The 18,542-nt window shown below is 37.3% G+C and overlaps 1 protein-coding gene and 2 long non-coding RNA genes across 5 annotated transcripts in view; 1 reads left to right on the top strand and 2 right to left on the bottom strand.

Annotated features, from left to right (window-relative positions):
- Positions 1–3,391: 3,391 nt before the first annotated feature.
- LOC117571750 (odorant receptor 42a-like) overlaps positions 3,392–18,542 on the top strand; it is a 40,069-nt gene continuing 24,918 nt past the window's right edge. The window contains exon 1 of the mRNA XM_052004568.1: positions 3,392–3,565. The gene's annotated coding sequence lies outside the window, so the exon portion shown is untranslated. The remainder of the gene's footprint in view (positions 3,566–18,542) is intronic.
- LOC117571070 (uncharacterized) lies at positions 4,258–5,650 on the bottom strand. Of its 3 annotated transcripts, none has more exons than XR_007954876.1 (4): positions 4,946–5,650; positions 4,695–4,881; positions 4,498–4,637; positions 4,258–4,445 (listed from the first exon to the last, which is right to left on the bottom strand). It is a non-coding gene; the product is annotated as an uncharacterized LOC117571070 (long non-coding RNA). The 3 variants fall into 3 exon arrangements; XR_004572412.2 differs by having other exon boundaries at positions 4,260–4,445; positions 4,498–4,758; positions 4,824–4,881; XR_007954874.1 differs by having other exon boundaries at positions 4,263–4,445; positions 4,498–4,881.
- LOC127565553 (uncharacterized) lies at positions 14,849–16,593 on the bottom strand. The gene is made up of 3 exons (XR_007954877.1): positions 16,069–16,593; positions 15,785–15,978; positions 14,849–15,689 (listed from the first exon to the last, which is right to left on the bottom strand). It is a non-coding gene; the product is annotated as an uncharacterized LOC127565553 (long non-coding RNA).

Genomic DNA, 18,542 nt, shown 5'->3' with positions numbered 1-18,542 from the left:
GTGTGTGAGTGACTAAGAGTGTGTGGGAGAGTGTGTTTTGTTATCAAAATGTGTTCTGGGTTGTTGACTTACTTTGTTTTTAAGTAGTATTTGCACACAGTTGTGTGTTTACTTTGTTTTTGTGAGCTACAATCCAGTTGCTCGAATTCACAGGGTATATATGCTTAGGGCTTATCTTAATATCTTGATGGACAAAAGAAACACAAATTAAATATAGAAATTAATATCAAATGTAAATCTTTCCATTTGCCTATGTAAATGTTTTCTGGTTTAAACTACAAACGATTTTCGGATTAAATCAATTTAAAATCATGTTGCTATTTGATTTTTGTATTTAAAAATAAACTAGTTTATTGATTTTGTTTTTCTAAACACATGTTGGCATTGCTTTCATTTTGCATGTTGCTGCAGCAAGCAATCGAATGATTATCATTTTCAATTAATAAACATTCAGAAATTAAGCATGTTGCACACAGCAATGTTTTTCGTAGAATTTTATGGTTGCGAATTGAGAAAGTGAAATTAAATTGATTGGAACATTTTCAGAAAACACGATTGTTCAATTAACTGTGCTGTATTTATGAATTTTAAGTGAAGAGGGTATTTAATCATCGGTACCCTTAAGTACGTTTTTTCTCCCTGCTCGAAACTATCAGTTTTATTTACGCATACGATGTGTCACAGTCTCTTGGCCAACATTTATTTCTTTGGGCTTTCTTATCAGCAGCAACAACAACAACAACAACACGAATGGGGAGAAAGAAGAACATAATAGTTATGTCGTTTGCATGTAAGTATTTAGTTTTTCTTTATTCTGTTTATTTTTTTATCTTCTCGTTCGCTTTGCGTTGTTGTACGCATTTATTGTGTCGTTGCCTTGGGGACCTTAACTTGCGATAAGCTTCGCCGTCGAAATCATTCCCATGAAAGTCTGCCTCAGTTGTTGCCGGCTATGATTAACTTATCCAAGCTGTTTGACATACGCACACACGTACACACGCTCACACACTTGACAGAAGCAGACTTTGTAGACACTTGAAATGCCACAACTGATTCAATTCGCAGTTTGGCAACGACTGAACAACAATTAGCACTTGATTCATAAACGTTTTTGACATCTCTCTTTTTTTTTTGACCACTTTACTTCTATTCCACTTTGGTTCTTTTGAGGGACTTTGTGGCAAAATTGTATAAACTGAAGTGATAAACTCAAATTGTGTTTAGATTAGATAAAACATTGATTGCATCGCATAAACTGACTGAGCTAAAAACATGCGACATACATATTAATTTACAATTGTTCAACTTTATCAGCATAGAATTTGAAGCGATTTATATCGAATATTGAACAGACCAATATCAATATTCGTAACACATTTTGTCAACAAATTGATTGCAAATATATTAAATATCAAGACTGATGACAATTGACAATTGGGTTTATTTTAAAGCGACTCTTGAATCAAATAACAAACATTGGTAAACATATCTATATCGTTGCTGTGCCCTAATACACTACTATATCTTATCTGGAACCGAAGGTATAGTAAATGTTCATTGTTTGCTGTTTGGGGAAATACAATCTACACTTTAAAATCTGCCGTCGTCTGCGTCTTTAATAAGCTGTCAGTATGAAATATTTATGAAAACATATACATGCACATGTATTATAAATATAGATGGGTAGCTAAGACCCGCTGAGTATTGATAAAAATGTACGTGCGCCTGGCGCACTTTTCATTTAACACGGGGCCGCAGAGTCCCCAAAGAGCACACTCGGACTGTGACTGTGACTGTGGAAAAGGTCTCGGAATTTGATTTGAAATGAATTTATTGTTGACAGCGCGGCGCAAATTTAGCGTTCGATTTGTGCTCTATATATTATATATAAATATCTATATATACAGTATGTTTCTTTGTGCGCTTCACTTAGTTGTTCTTGTTGTTTCAGTTGATTTTGTTCTTTTTTTCCCAATGATTTCCATTTATATCAGTTTATTTATGGTTGCCTGCACTGCGTATAGGGGCTTCTTTTGACGTCTTTTGTTTCTCTGAATCTCAGCAATATTTTTGTGGCAATTCCCAATGCCACATTTACTCACTTTAAGTTCAAGAATATGCACACAACAAACATATGAATTCGCTTTTAATAATTTTTGCTTAATTTATTTGTTTGCCTTTGAATTTATTGATATCATTTATTGAATGTGAATTAATAAAGCATCCATCGACAGACAAACATTGACGTCGCAGTCGCAGTCGCAGTCGCAGTCGCAATGCGTTATTGCGTTGCTGTGTCGCATCGTAGTTAGCATATTATGCCTGTCCATTGACCTTATCAACAGGTTTTTGTTTTTGCTCTGTAATATACAATCGAACTAGTTTGTTGTTGTTTTTGCTCGCCGCAGAAGCTGCGTTTTAAACGGTTGTTGCACAGCACGTGAAGCCGGTCAGACAAGAGAAACGGTGAGAGAGAGGGAGAGCAAGAGCATCATTGCGAGAGCGAATGAGCACGTTTAGTATGAGAGCTTTTGACTCATCTCAATGCAAGCGAACGGAAGAAAGAGAGCGAGCGAGAGAGCAAGTACACGAATATATAGACGTTATCAGCGATAATGAAATTGTAAATGAAGTTGTTTAATTCTATGGGATCGCCGTCTCTTTCACGTGATTTCTGTTTATGTTTCACACAATTCACTAGACTGTTTATATTGTTTACTTAGCACTTTTGTGTATGAGTTGCTCTCACAGTTTTACCATTTGGTTTTTATTAACTTTATTCTTTGTTGAAATTACAATTTTCCATGCATTTAATTTGTCACGGTACATAGGCACATTTCTTTGCATGTTTATAAATATTAAATATTTTATTACGTAAAAAATATACGTATTTGTATTGTTTTAACACCTCGCAATCGTTTATACTCGATTGGATTTCCCCATTGTTTTATTTGTCAAACATTGCACAGCAATCGCACTCGATATTTTTTTGTTTTTGATTATCTTTCATACATTACGTACATATTTGTGTATTGTCGCGATCATTAGCACGCCGACTTTTTGTTATATGAGCGTATGTTATGTGTGCGGTTCTTCTTTTCTGTTGTTTTTTGTTACCGTTGCAAACGCGCTCGTCGCTAGCGACGCTTCAAGTTCAACTGACGGCAGCAGCAGCAGAGCAGAACAGAACAACAGCCAGCTGAGCAATGTGAGCATTAGAGAAAGGGAGAGCGATGAGCGAGCGCCGGGTGCTGTAGAAATTCGTTAGTACTTCAATTAGTATGGGTGTGTGAGTGTGAGTGTGAGAGATCTACGTCATATTTTACACTTGTTGTTGCGCCTTAATCAGCAAAGCGCCCAAAGCTCAACAGCTCTTTGAGTGCTTTTTGCCATTTTGAGTGTTTTTCTCGTTTGCACTCAACTTGCGATCGCATGTGTTGCTCAAGATCCGTTGGAGTGACAGTCTGTTAGTCTGCCTTCAACTTCTGTAAACAAAAGTGTCTAGTGTCATTTTGTTTTACAATAATTATAAATAATAATTAACATTTATTAATATTCCTAAAGTGTAAGTAAATATTGGTAATAACTTTTAATGTTATCTCATTGGAATTGACAAATGTTTTAAACACCTTGTCTCTTAATGCTAATTATAGTTGATACATTTTCTTATCTCACATATTGTAACTTTTTACTTACATAATTTGAAAATTGTAAACGTATTTCTTACAAAGCTCTATACAAAATACTTTACTAATTACAACACCATTTTAGTTACAAAACATTTTACATTATTATAATTGATAGATTTTCTTATCTTAAATATTGTAACTTTTTACCTACATAATTTTAAATTTGTAAAAATATTTCTTACAAGGTTCTATACAAAATACTTTACTAATTACAGCACCATTTTAGTCACAAAATACTTAACTAATTACATCAAGATAACAAGAAGTATTTACAAGTAAATATAGAAGTTCAATCAATTAGGAAATATGTAAAATATAAAGACTCATTTCTACAATAAGCACTTAAACAACAGTTAATTTACAAGTCTTCACAATTTCTGCCATGCGCAATTTTCACAAGTTCTGTATTGCAGCATTATTGTTTTTTTTAGGAAAATATTTCTTAAAATTTCATATACGATTAAGCTTTAATTTCATATTATTTTCACAGAAAATTGAATGAAATGAAACGAATGAAAGATGTGATAAGAATAAATAAACCCAACTAATGATGTAAATTATTGGGAATTTTTTTTAAAATTTACACCAATTTATAGGGAATACATCGTACATATACATATATGTTTGTCTGTACTTTAGTTCAACGTGCATCAGAGCACAATTGTGTTTAATAGGGGGCAATAGAGGCCAATAAGCGATTCAATTCAAAGCATGATATCATTTTGCTGTTCAATTCAATATTCTAAATTTGATAATCTAAAAATAACTTACATAAGTGCAAGTGCAACAAAAATGAAAAGCGGCTTACAAATGGCAAAAAAAGACAAGATGAAAATCCAATCATAGCAATAAAATCCTTTTAAATTGCAAATACATTTTAAAAATTTGCATTCGAGATGAATTCTTTTCAATTAGGTTTCTGCATTCGCCCAAGGATAATCCTCCAACCTTAGAGCACAATTTATACACGTTGAAACTGATATTTTTGTATTGGCAATTTCTTACGTGTTTTCTGCTTTTGGTTGTTTAAGTAAACCATAAATGGCTATATTTACGGCAAGCATTTACTCTGAAATGGCCCGAAAAAAAACGATAAGATTTCAATTAATATTAGAGAGCAGCTTAAACACACACAGATGCCAGACATAGATACGAGGTTGAACATCAAGAACAACAAAGATGGAAAAAAAAGCTGAAGAGAAAATGGTTTTAAGTTACAGGCAGCCAATCACAAATACTTGAAACTGGCTACTTACGAGTATTGCCAAGGTTGGAATCTTCGGAAATTGTTGCAAGCTTGAAAAGTACATCTCAAGTGGAGCCACCCCATGTTAACGTTGCGGCTACGGCATGCTACAGATTACGTATACGTAACGTATGCGTGTGTGTGGGTCTTAGTTACACCTTGATGAAACGTAAACCACAGGTGAAATATTTAAGAAAATTAAATCCGAAAAAAGCAGAAAATATAAATTAAATTTCTTGGAACTTTTCTTCTGCAACTTTTGAGCCCGCCCAACGATGCTAAACCAGCGTTGCGCATACGCCCCGTGAGCCGCAACCTGATGCTAGACAAACTCCTAACGGTCTTGTTTGTATGCTCGTTGGCGTTGCCACCCATTTTAAATAATCGTTAGCAGCTTGACTACTTCTTGGTCCATCCATCCAACCGTCTATCCATCCATCCATCCATCCATCCTTCCATCCGTCTGACAAGACTGTCTGTCCGCCTGTCTTGGTTTATCTTTCCCTGAACTATTGACGCCGCAGTTACCATTGATGATGTTGTTGATTGCGTTTGTTTGGGGGCTGGCTTGACTTTTGTTGCCCGCGTGTGTGTGTTGGGGGGCGTCTTCACTGATTGCTAAGCAACAATTTGTGTTTTTTTTGAGCAGGTTAACGATAACTGACAAACATGAAGCACAGATTAAATATTTAACATTTTACTTCTGAACCTAATCGCATGGGTAAATGGCAGCTGCTATCAAACGCAGTGGCACACCTCCACACACCAACACACACACACACACACACACACACACACTTGCAGGAACATGTGCGTAACGTAGATTCGCGTAATTAGAAAAGCAAACGAATTACGTCTGCGGGCATGACTGCCACTTAAACCACACATCGCAGTCAGGTTGTACCAGTTATTTGGCTTCTCATTCAGCACAGCTTCAGCAACACACAGACACACACACACGCAGACATGCGATACAGCAAGTAAAACACAAACGGAAACATCATCGAGCCGCATAACGAAGGAAATCAAGAAGCTACTTCACACAGAGAGGGCAACAAAAAAAAAATGTTGAGTAAAAATGGTAAAAATGCGTTGGCTTGTATGTGTGTGTGTGTTTTTTGTGTGCGCGTGTGTGTGTGTGTGCTATGTGTTGGCCATACTCAACACTAAAGGTAACACTGGCTAGGGCTTGAGACAGGTTCAGAAGGGTGCAGAGGAAGAGGGATGGCAGGTGACACAGCCAAAGTGAATTTAATACAAAGTGCCTTGAGCATTTCAATGACGATGACGGTGAATCGCTGAGGCTGTCTCTCTTTTTGTCTGTGTGAGTGGGTGTTAGTATAGGTGTGTGGTATATGCCTCTATTTGTGTGTTTAAAGGAAATAAGGGATACAATACCGACTATTTAAAAAAGAAGTATGATGAAAGTTGCTTTCACTTCTAAGTTCGCAGAAATTTATAAAGAAATTCTTTATCATTTTTAAATATTTCAAAATAAATATATGTTTAGAAACTTCAAGTTGAAATGTAATCAAATAAGTAAAGATTTAGTTAGTTGAAAAGCTAAAAACTTACATGCAAATTTTGGTTGCTTTTTTAAGCTAACAAATTAGTACTTTATACTTAAAACTTTCATGAAACTTATTAAAAGATAAATATTCTTTTAGCATAAAGTGCTTACTTTCATTATTATGTAATTTAAAGTAATTGTTTTTAAAAATTGTTAGGAAAACAAGTAAAGCTTTCATTATGAAAATGGTTTAAGATCTTGTCTGATATTCTTGAGCAAGCCAATCAGTAGTTTAGCCCAAAAAGATTGAATTTGTGAAAATGCAATTTATACTAAGAACTTTATTCAAAACAATGTTTCAAAATCTTTGTGAAAATGAAATTTATAAAAAGAAAATTCTTCTTTAATAAAACATAGATGAAGTTTTATATTTATTCATAGTATATACCAAAAGACACCAAAAAGATACCAAATTCACTATTATAATAGTATATACCAAACGAGTTCATTTTATTCCAAGTAATAGCCCAGCATGCTTGCCAAGAAAGAAGAGTGTTCTCTAATGACATCACAAACTTGATATATCCTTGTTTGATAGGGCAAACCCGAGAAGCATTCGTTGGTCCTGCGGGTGCTGCTGCTTCTACGTTCTGTTGTTGTTTCTGCTGCTGCTGCTACGTGAGTGTTTCATTGACACCGAACCATTTTATTTTCACTTTCTTTTTTCCCTTTTTTTTTTGCGTTTTTGTTGTTGCTGTTGCTTCTCTTCGCCTCTGCTCAACGATGGGTGAATGAGGACGTTAGACCTTAGCTTTGTGTGTGTTTCTCTCTCCCACTCTTTCCGCATGTATGTGTGTGTGTGTGTGTGTGTAGGTGTGCGTGCGTGTGAGTATGAGTGGTTGAGTGGTACGTTCGTGTGCATTTTGTGAGCTTAATTGAAAATTGAGTGCTTAACTTTGATTTTGTTTTCGGCGGAAGCGACACTCGAACTCCATGGAACGTCACCAAACGATGCTATGCGATGCGATTCGATGCGACGCCGTCTCTTCCATGCCTGACTGACTGCCTGTCCCGCTCTCTCCTCTCACCCCCCCTTCCCCGATCACTCTCACTCTTTACCCCAATGCTGGCTGATTGTTTGTGTGCGGCTTTTGGTACGTTGAATTTTGCACATTGTGAACACACGCATACACACACACACACCATGACATATATGTGTATTTATGTGTATTGAGGGTAACGCACTCGTAGAGTCCAAGTGAGCTTTTCTCACATACAATTTTACACTTCACTCTCTATGCCCTGTAAGCGAATAACATAGGCTAAGCGATACTTTGACTAAGATTATTTCAAATTTTAGTAGATGGCTTCTGCAAGTTGCTTAGAGTTTGCTTCAAAGTCAAATGTGCATTATAAATTATAGATATTGGAAGTTATTAATTATAATACATATATTAAATATTATATTCTTTATTAAATGTAAGCAGAGCAACACTCATTCATTATAATACAATATTAGTCACATTTGTTGGTCCGTCTTAAAAACATTTAAGTTTGCAGCTTTAGAAAATTCTTTAAATTATTACATTTTCCTTAAAGGGTATTTTCTAGTCGCAGGCAGCAGGCAGCAGTCGTAGCAACACCGAAAAATTCCTTTATTTTTTGCTGTTTGATTTTGTAGTTAACAGCTCTCGCAGCGGGACGGTCTCGAATTTTTCCTGTAGTTTGTTTTAAAATTGACAAATTGACTTGTTGGCTGTGGCACGCCCCCGTTGCTATTTTTGGCCTGTTGATGGCCTTGTCACCCGCGTCGCTCTCACCCCATCATTGTATTGTTGCTGTTCCCGCTGCTCAAAGTGAATTCATTAAACACTTTAAAGCACAGCACGCCCTTTATCGGCTGCCACTGAACTGAATGAGTTTTGCTTTAATGCGACCAAAAATGCCCAATGTACATAATTGTTTTAACCGGATTTTCAACTCCCTAAAATTCTAGTCTACATTTAATTGAACTGTCACAATTCGCTGTCAACTGTTTAGTGGATTAGGCGATATAAATTATAATAAAATTGGCATTTGTGTTGAAAAAGATAATTTAAAGCGTCCCCAGTGTGCATTGCTGACAATTATTGACAGACTAGTCGAACTCTTTACTCGCCTGCACGTTTACACTACTCTTTTCTTTTTTTTTTACACGTGCTTTTGCTCACAGGTTTACCTTCTGTGAAGCGAGTGACAGAGCGAGAGCTTGTTTGTATTTACTCAAATGTCAGGCTGTTGTTTAATTATGTAACTCAATCTAAACATAATGTGTTTACACTTGCTGCTGCTGCTGTTGCTGCTGTTGCTCTGCTCTCCTGTTGACTGAAGCATATTTGAGTGTCCGTTGAATCTGAAGCAACCGCAGTAAATAAATGGCGCATAGCAAAAAATAAATAAGCCACACACACACACATACAGGTTTGCTTCATACTGATGTTGGTAATGTAGTTATCTAAACATTTGCCAGCACTAATTACAAACAGTACAAACTGCAAGTTGGGCATTAATCATGGGAATTATCGGTGCTATTATAAATAATGTTAAGCCCAAGCAACAGCACTGACTTCAAAAAACACATACAACATACAGCAAACTAAGCAACAAAAACAACAATATATGATACAACTTGATGTAGGCATTGTTAAGCGTCGACCACAAAATGCATTTTACTTATGTGCTTGGCTTCCTCTGTCTGTGGTTGCTTGTCTCTCTTTTTGTGGTTCCATCCAACTGCAAAGCGAAGCAGGTCAGCAAATGAGTAGTAAATAATATATATAAGAGTATGTGTGTACACTAAATGTTGCTATAATATTCATAACCGTACTACAGTTAAATGACTCTGTGTTTTTGGTTAGAGATAAAAGTCTCTCTGCTTGCCTGCGGCAACAACAAAACAAAAGTGAACTAAGTTCAGTTCAAAATGCAGGGAAAAGCTTCTTATTAATGAGAACTGGGAGGCTGCAGCAACTGAAATGAAATGGAGCAATGAACTGCGCATTTGCTAATCCTTATTATAACTGCTAACCAACTAATTATGTTTTATTTGGTCTTCTGTTCGAATTTAAATTATAGCTTTTTAGCCAAGTTGAAGTCTATTGCATTATATGAATGTTTTTATAATCTTCTTACATCGTATGCTTATATAATGGTATTTAACATTACATTTTGCATTAGTGAAATGATTTCTGATACTACAAAATATAGAAGTTTTCAAAACGTTATGTTATATGCCGAACAACGACAGCAACGTTTGGGGTTATGGCTTTGGTTGACAATTTGGTATATATTGCAGTCTGTGGTATATTTTGAATGTGATACAGTATATTCTTATACTAAATATAGTTGGTATTTTCGGTATATTTGTATTATATTTTCTTTTATCGATATATTTTCAGTATTTTGTCGGTATATGACTTAAGTACATTTTTTTTTAAATACCGCTTTGGCTGGTATCTGACATTCGAGCACAACTTGTCTTCCATATTTTCTATTCTATTAAGGCACAGTTACGTAAATTTTATTTAATTACTGGTGTGAACAATTTAAATTTTTGTATAATTCAATTCCATTTTTTTGTATACAGAATTCAGAATTTTTAACCACTTTACCCTTTTCAAACTTTTTAATACCTTTTCTTTATCTAATAAATTATTCAGTATAAAATGTGTTTTTTTTTGGTTTGTTTTCTGTTTATATAAATATACATAAATATAAATGTTTACCCGATTATTGTGTGAAATTGTGGTTTTTAATATGCTTTTATAAATTTCTATTCATAAGTTATGTTTATTATTCCCCTTTGTAGTTGACTCTCACATTGAGTTATCTTTTTTCGCTGAACTATTTTAGTTGAAATGCTTTCATCAATTCATTTAAATTAGGATTTGTGCACGTTATTTATTTGTTTGCTGGTTTCATTACGTTTCTACTGATGTAATTATAATGTATTATGTTTGGTTGATATACTTAACGAACGAAATGTCAGTCATGTAATCTGTAGGACCTCGACTTGTGCTTTTGAAGAGATCTCATATTGAGCTCTAACCCGATTTCATGCTCCATCTAAATGAATAGAAAGACACTCACTCACAGACACACTTGTGCACATATGTATGTATATATATGTATGTGCGTGTGTGTATAAATGAATACACATAAAAATCACAATGCGCACTTTGAAATGTGTTTGTAGAAATGTGAGAACTTGACATGGTTGATAGGGTCACCAGCTCTCTTGCTTTTACTTGGTTGCCACATAGATGGCTGCTGCTTAGCAAAAGGCAAAGAAAACATCAACACAACAACACATACATTCACTTGGTGTTGCTGTTGTTGTTGTCTCATCTCTTTCAGCTTGCCCCTTCGTGTGGAGAGGCAAAGGCATCATCGTCATCAGCATTAGCAACATCATTGAGAATAAATGCCACAGCAACTGGCTGCGCATTCAAGTGACTTAATTAAACGTTTTCCTGGCACAGATAAATGCCAAGGTGTTTGTGTGTGTGTGTGTGTGTCAGCATGTGCGTGTGTGTGTGTGTGAGAGTCGTGCGTGCTCGTGGGTGTATAAGGAAATTGGCAGCAGTCTCTGGCAGCTGTGGAGTAGACGAGGACTAGTTGAAAGGTGGCTGCAAATCGTTAGAATGAATGATACCTGCCGAATGACTCTGTGTGAGACAGTGCGTAAGTGTTAGTCTGTGTGTGTGTGTGTGAAGCACGTTCTTATAAATTGCACACGAACACAGTTAGGCGGTGCTTCAATCTTCAATCTATTTGAAATTAATGCACGACAACTGCCTCAAGGTCGCTTACAGGTCGTTGTACTCTTTCCGCCTCCTCTCCTCTCTTCTATTCTCTTCTGATCTCCTCTCTTCGACTCCTTTAAGTAGGCTTATAAAACTATAACTGTGCGTGCCACTTGACGCCGTTTTCCGAAGCTTTCTTCTTTGTTGTTTGGGGAAAATATGCCACGGCTTTCATCTCGGTGCCAAAAGTGCATTATTAACACTTGAGTGCAGTGAAAGATTTGTGTGTGTGTGTGTGTGTGTGTGTGGGTTTTGGGTGTGTAAAACACTAGAGGTGGGCGCGGGCCTGTATTTTAAGGCCCGGGCCCGCACGAAAACAAACTCTTTTTTGAGAGGCCCGGCCCGGCCGAACACGAAACTTTTTCACTAAGGCCCGGCCCGGCCCGGCCCGGCACGAAACTTATTTACACATATAAGGAAATTCAAAAGACATGTAATTTATATATACATATATATATTTATTAAGGTATTTATATTGAATATTGTTATGTATTTAATGAAAAACAAATTAATTCATATTTTTATTTAAAAATAAAATTTTTTCTACATTTTTGCTTTTAGCCTAGTGCGTTTTTCATTTAAACCATGGCCCACAGATTTGATAATTTCACAATAGGCCGCCAATTTTTAATTAGTGGTGTGCAAACAAGTAAAATATTGTATAACCAAATCAATAGTAGCATCGATAAGCAATTAAAATGCGATAAATGGCGGTTCTAATTCGATCAAATCAAAATTGTTTCAGGCCTACTTCGGGCTTTTACGGGCCTATTTCGGGTTTTTACGGGCCGGGCCTTTTTTCTAAGGCCCGGGCCCGCACGAAGCCCGTACGAATCTTAATTATAAGGCCCGGGCCCGCCCGAACCCGCTCCGGGCCTGTGTAAGCCCGCGTGCCACGAAAAAAAGCCCGGCCCGTGCCCACCTCTATAAAACACCCCAAAATCCCATCGAGAGACGAGAAATTGGGGCTTACCATCATCATCGGCTTTTGAGAACTACAAGTATTGGCCACTCACTCACCTACGAGTAGCCACAGAGGAAGCCCAGAGGAAAGTGGAGAGGGAAACGGAGACAAAGTGTATTGCGTAAATCCCAATACAACTTTCATATTTCTGGTTTATTTTTAGCGCGCGGAGGAGGAGGTGGACTCAACTTTTTAACGATAAACTATAACGGCGCATGAAAAGACTGTGGAAAGTTGGTTTCGAACTTTTTACCAGAAATTTCCTGCTAACGATCAACTTTATTTTTTTTTCTTTCTCTTTTCTGCCGAGCACAAAATGCAGCACGCGGCGGAAAGTTGAGGCGAGACTTGAATAGAATCAGAGTGGAGGAGAGAGTGAGAGAGAAAGAGAGAGCGAAAGTGCAAGCGAGACTCGAAAATTGGCCGTATTTGTGTATTTTCGTGTGCTGCGAATCGGCCGAGCCCACACGGCGTATGAGTGCTGCTCAGGCATTTCACTTAAAAACTGTTTGGCAAAAGTTGCGGCCATAACAATACGAAGCTAAAACTGAAGCTGAAGCTGAAAAGTTCTTCGTACTGTCGATTGTGCAATTTATTTATTTTTATTTATTTTTATATTATAATTTGTGTTCAAATTTCATAAAATCTCTCAAGTTAAATGCAATTCGATGCTGCTGCTGCCACTTGCTGCATGTTGCAAGCGGCGGATAAGCAAAGGCAACGAGCTGTAGCTGTAGCTTTCTTCTACTACCAAAAATTTGTTTTTGCCCCTTTGTGTGTGCACTCTGTTTACTTTGTGCTTGCCAGCTGCAGTGTGGCTGAGCTGATAAGCTGACACTGTGCTTCCATTTCCGTTCGCTGCTTAAGATTCAAGTTTTCATTCCACCCTCAAGTGAAATAAGAAGTTAGATAGATATACGATATATATTAGTTTATGTACATATAATTTTGCAATGCTGTCGCAGCCATGCGTGCAATTGTTTGATAGCTGCAGCAAACTCTCCAGTTTTAAGCTTTTGTGTGGCAACTGTTTAAGATCGTCGCTGGGGCTGCTGCTTCTGCTACTTTGCGCCCAGCCATTAGCTTGTATGTACTGCATACATGTCGTATGCGCAACGGGGCACAAATACCTTTGAAATAATTAAGACTTTTAGTGCTGCTGCTGTTGCTGCTGTTGCTGCTGGTTACTGCTTGCTGGTTGCTGGCTGCTTGCCTGGCTGCATCTCCTGGCCTGGCCATTACGTGCCAAAACCGCCATCAGTGCAAAATATGCTAAGCACTTTTGAGTGCTAACTGAGAGAGAGAGAGAGAGAGAGAGTGAGAGGAGACGTCTGGCGGCAGCAGGACCGGATTTTCAGGCTCTACTATGCGCAAACCGAAACTCTGCATTGTGTGCGACATAGGCTCAGAACGTTGTTGGATGCTGGATGCGGATGCGGATACGAATGCAGCTGGCTCACTTTATGCTGCTCCTGCTCCTGCTCCTGCTGCTGATGCTCCTCTACCTCTCTGCCTTGGGCTCTGTTGTTTTTGCTAACTGGTGTTGACGCTCATGGTTTATTCATGAAACGTTGCCAACGTTCCGTTCCCCTCCCCCACCCTTTCAAAACTGCTCGAAACTGTCACGTCTGGCTAGCCCGGTGTGTGTGTGTGTGTGTGTGCGAGTGTGCTGACCAATTGCGTTTAAAAATGAGTCGGCGGTTAGTGATTGCCAGTTAGCATACGAGTCTATATATACACCACATACTCCCGTATACTGTGGCTCCCCAAAAGGGACTTTCATTCATAGTCTCGAAGCCGCTTTGATAATTCGCTTTGCAGAGTTTTTCGGGGCCATTTTCGGTGATTTGCATGCAGACGTCTCTTTAGCCTCTCATGCTGCCAATGCATAAATCAGACTTTATTGACAACTGTTAGGGCAGCATTTCGAGCATTGCATTATAATCAACTTAATGTCACACACTCCTGACATTGATCGTACTTCTCTGGCATAAAAACCACACTAGGATAATTCTCAAAAAAAAAAACAACAACAACACAAACACTTTACATGACCTAAATCATTTTAGTTTCGATAGAAACTTATTGATGAATGCTTGTCATCTGTCAGCACAGTTTGCTGGCTTGAAAGTCTCTCTCTCTCTGCTTCATCTTCTTCATTCAGTGCATTGAGTATTTTATGTGCATTTCTATGACTTGTTTTTCAGCACTTTTGCTTGTATACTGTACTGTTCATTTTTTTTTTTTTTTTGGCAATTTTGATTACTGTGAAAAGACGAAAATAGTTTGCACTTGAGAATTGATTTTGTGACCTGATTAATTTAAGTGATTTATTCTTATTTTTAGCAAGCAACAAAACCAAACTGATTAAAAATATTTCAACATTTAACTTTAATTCCATTTCTTGAATTATTTCTTAAATTCTCACTTATCTTTGAAGAATTTCTTTAGTGCATATAACTTATTACGTATACGTAATAGATTTATTTATTTGCTCAATCTGAAATAATAAAATATATTTATTTGTATATTTAAAATTTAGATAAAATTCGAATTATTTTACTTTAATTCAATTTCTTGCTATGTAAATACACTTTCTAATTAAGTTGAAATAATCAATTTCAAGTATAATTTAATTTTGAACATAATAAATTTGATTTAATTGTAGTCAGACTTTTGTGACCACTTTGCATGGCAGATTAGTTGAATATATCGCACAAAACTGTCTTTGGAAATACATTTGAGTTATGGGGCAGCTGGGTCAACGACCGGAAATGATTTATATTTATGCGCAAGTTGATAAAACACCTTGAGCGTTTTTGTTTCGATACTCGCTTTTATTCTTATTGTTGTTCGTTTTTTTTTTTGTGTTGTTGTTGTGCTGCATTAAGAGGCTTTTACAGGCACTTGCAGGAAATTACATTTATGTTTCTTATTTTTAGTGACAATTTCCTGTGCACACACAAATCGAATTCATTTGATTTGATTTGATTTGATTTATTTACCGAAATGCATGTCTGACCAGCAAAATGCTCTCTCTGCCCATGATGACGATGATGATGATGACATGGTGGTGACCCAAGCAAATCCATGTCCAAATAGTGTGTCATAAATTGAAAATGGCATCCACGTGTCAACCCCAAAAAGCTGACGAGAACACGGTAGCTGACTGAAACAACAACAACGACAACAAACCCAATAATGATGAGGGTGCAGAAAAGGGGTTGGAGGTTGAATAGATGTCACCAAAGTGGAAGACAAAGAGCGGCGCACTATTGTCGTAACTATCGTGTCTATATAAAGCTGATGCCACTGTGTCCCATAAACCTAAATCGGCCAACGAGCGCGGCTTTATGTTTATTTGATGCTCATAACGCGCTGTTTGTCGTTTTTGCTGTTGCTGCTGCGTTTGGCATTGGCCATAAAATTGATTGTCCTGCTGCGACAGAAGCCAACAAACATCAAGCGCATCAATTCCTTGATTTGCTATTGTTTTTTTTATATATGTTATATATTCGTTTCTTACTTTACCGTGTCTCCATAGTGAATCTCTGTGCCAGCGGCTGCAGTTTCATTTTCATAGTTTCCTTTTCGCTTTTCGGCACTAAAATTCTGGTCGTTGCCGCAATTGATCTTACGACATGCAATTTGCCGTGATATTAAGACAAATTGAATGCTCACAGCTCTGGTTATCATTGCTCAATAAAAGCCCAGACTCTCTCTCTCTAGAACAGAATTTTTCAATTACTCGCACTTCACTCAAAAATAGCGGAAACCAAAAAAAAAAACAAGTTCATACTTTTCGCTACTCTTACCTCAATTTTCAATTTTCTCGTGTGTGCGTAAATACAATTTTTGCGCAGTTATTTTCGAATTTGGGATGCGAGAGTGCTTTTGTTGACGCAAAATGTTGTTGCCCTTGTTTTATGGTCATCATCACCAATGCTGATGATGGTTTCCTCCAACTCTCTCAGTGCTTCTCTCAGTCTCTACTCGCATGCGTGTGTGGCTAACCACCTTTCATTGCTGCGGTCACAGGTCGGACTCTTTATTCGCTCGGCATTATAACTGAGGGTAAACTGCACTTTCGGCTTACAGGTATTGCAATTTTCGGTTACACTTTGTGGTCAACCATTAGCTCGAATATACTTTAACTCGCCATTGTAATTAAAATTTGAGCACTGCTCTTGTTGTTGCTTGCTGTTTAAATATTTACTTTTGGTCAAATGTCTTTGCTATTTGTTGTTGTCTATATCAACATTCAACTATAAATTATTATACTATTAAAGCAAGGCAAGTTTGAATTTATCCAATATTTCTCTAAAATCTTGACAATGACATAAATTGAATTTACTTTAATATTATTTCAATGAACAGAAAAGAAATGCATAAAACTATTTTCTCTACCCTAAGTGATTTCGTTGGGTATATTCTCAATCAAATTAATATAATAATATTTTTAATGATTTCATTTTATTAATTGTTGTAAAAGTATTTACTTTGGATGATATAAATTATTACGTATACGTAAAAGCTTTATTTATTTGTTCTACGAGAAATTAGGAAAATATATTATAACAAAATATTTAACAACATAAATGAAAGATAAATTAAATCATATCAAATGTATTTTTGCTTATAACAATTATATAAAATTACAATAATCTCTGAAAGTGCATCCGTTGTTTGTCATAGAATAGTGAGACTTTAACAGTTATATTTTATACTTTTTATGCCATTCTTTTGCGATTGTATTGCGGTCCTTTTTACATTTTAATGCTATATAAACAAAATAGCATTTTTTCTTTTTAATTTATTTGAATAAATTGCATATACACACACTCACACGCACACGCACAATATGTGCAAAATTGTTCGAGAGCTGGACAACAGCAATAACAAAAGGAATGGAATGTGAAATGTGGAAAATCATCTGTCAAATGGTTTCACATACATGCATGCAAAAATTGCAACATTGCAATGTGTTTCCAGCTTGTGTGGCGGTGGTAATCTCCGAATGTTGCCAGAAAGGCGGTGTTGATGATGTTACCTCAGGGCTGTGGAAATGCAAAGTGTGGGCAACATGTTTGAATTATGTGTTTCATACTTTTAAGCGCGTCAATAAACACGACAATATTTGTGCTTTAATTCAAAGATTTTGTCCAGGCAATCGGCTTAAAGCAAGAGACAAAAGGCGTACGCCACGCCCACGACACAGGCAAGAGATCTGTAAAGTAGTTTGGCTCTGCCTTTGGCTCTTTGTTTTTAATGACTGGACGCTATTGTTTGGCTTTTACTCGCACTACTTTGGCTGGCTCTCTCTCCACATCGTTGTCGTTGTCGTTGTCGTTGCCATTGCTTTGGCTTTGGCGTGGCATGCGTCCAAGTAATTTTAATTCTATTACCCATTACAAGAGAGAAAATGCTGCAGAAGGAGCCAGCAGCAGCAGCAGCAGTGGCAGCCACGTTCTAAAGTACTGGTTACTCGGTTGATGCTGCTAGGAACTGGAACTGCACTTAATTTCTATTATAATGATGACATGCCGTCTGTGAGGCAGTCACTCCTCGAGGCCACCTCGAACACAACGCCTGACACGCCTACATTCGCCCACAAATGCCCACACGTAGCACACGAATGACGTGGCTGATGCTGCTGCTGCTGCTGATGCGGCTGCCTCCGTTGCAGTTTGCCATTTTATTTGTATACCGCGTCAGAGAGAGAGAAAGAGAGTTCCTCTTATATTTTTCGTTTTTTTTCTTGTGCCATTTGGCGACGCGACGCTTCCGCTTTTATGGACATTTAGATGCAAAGTTTCTGGCATAAAAATGGCGTGGCAGATAATTTTCATAATTTTCAACTACATTTCATTGTGCAACTGTGCGGAGGGCGTTGGCGTTTGGCGACGGGGGCGTGGCCCGGACACAGACCTGGTCCTGCTTACACTCCGCTTTGACTTGGCTTGGCTTGGCCAGTCAGTCGCTTTCAACTGGCTCGTTATTCTCCAGTTTTATTTTCGTGTGACACTAAAAAGGAAGCGAAAAGTCAAAGTCGCTGTTGCTGCCATTGCTGCTGCTGATGCTGTTGTTGTTGCTGTTGCAGTGGGAAAGTTGGTTTTTATTAGCTCGCTTCTTGCCTTGCATTCTCTTTGGTCATTTTGCTCATATTTTGCTGCCAGCAACAACAAATTTTAAGAGCAGCAACAGCAACAGCAGCTTTGTTGACGCCAGACTGTAGTTGGCAGTGTATTATATTTTATTAGCTTTGCTGGCAAATTTATGTTATTAAACG

This window comes from Drosophila albomicans, chromosome 3 (genome assembly GCF_009650485.2).
Source record: "Drosophila albomicans strain 15112-1751.03 chromosome 3, ASM965048v2, whole genome shotgun sequence".
In the NCBI taxonomy this organism is placed as follows: domain Eukaryota; kingdom Metazoa; phylum Arthropoda; class Insecta; order Diptera; family Drosophilidae; genus Drosophila; species Drosophila albomicans.
This window is presented reverse-complemented; position numbering and strand designations above follow the sequence as displayed.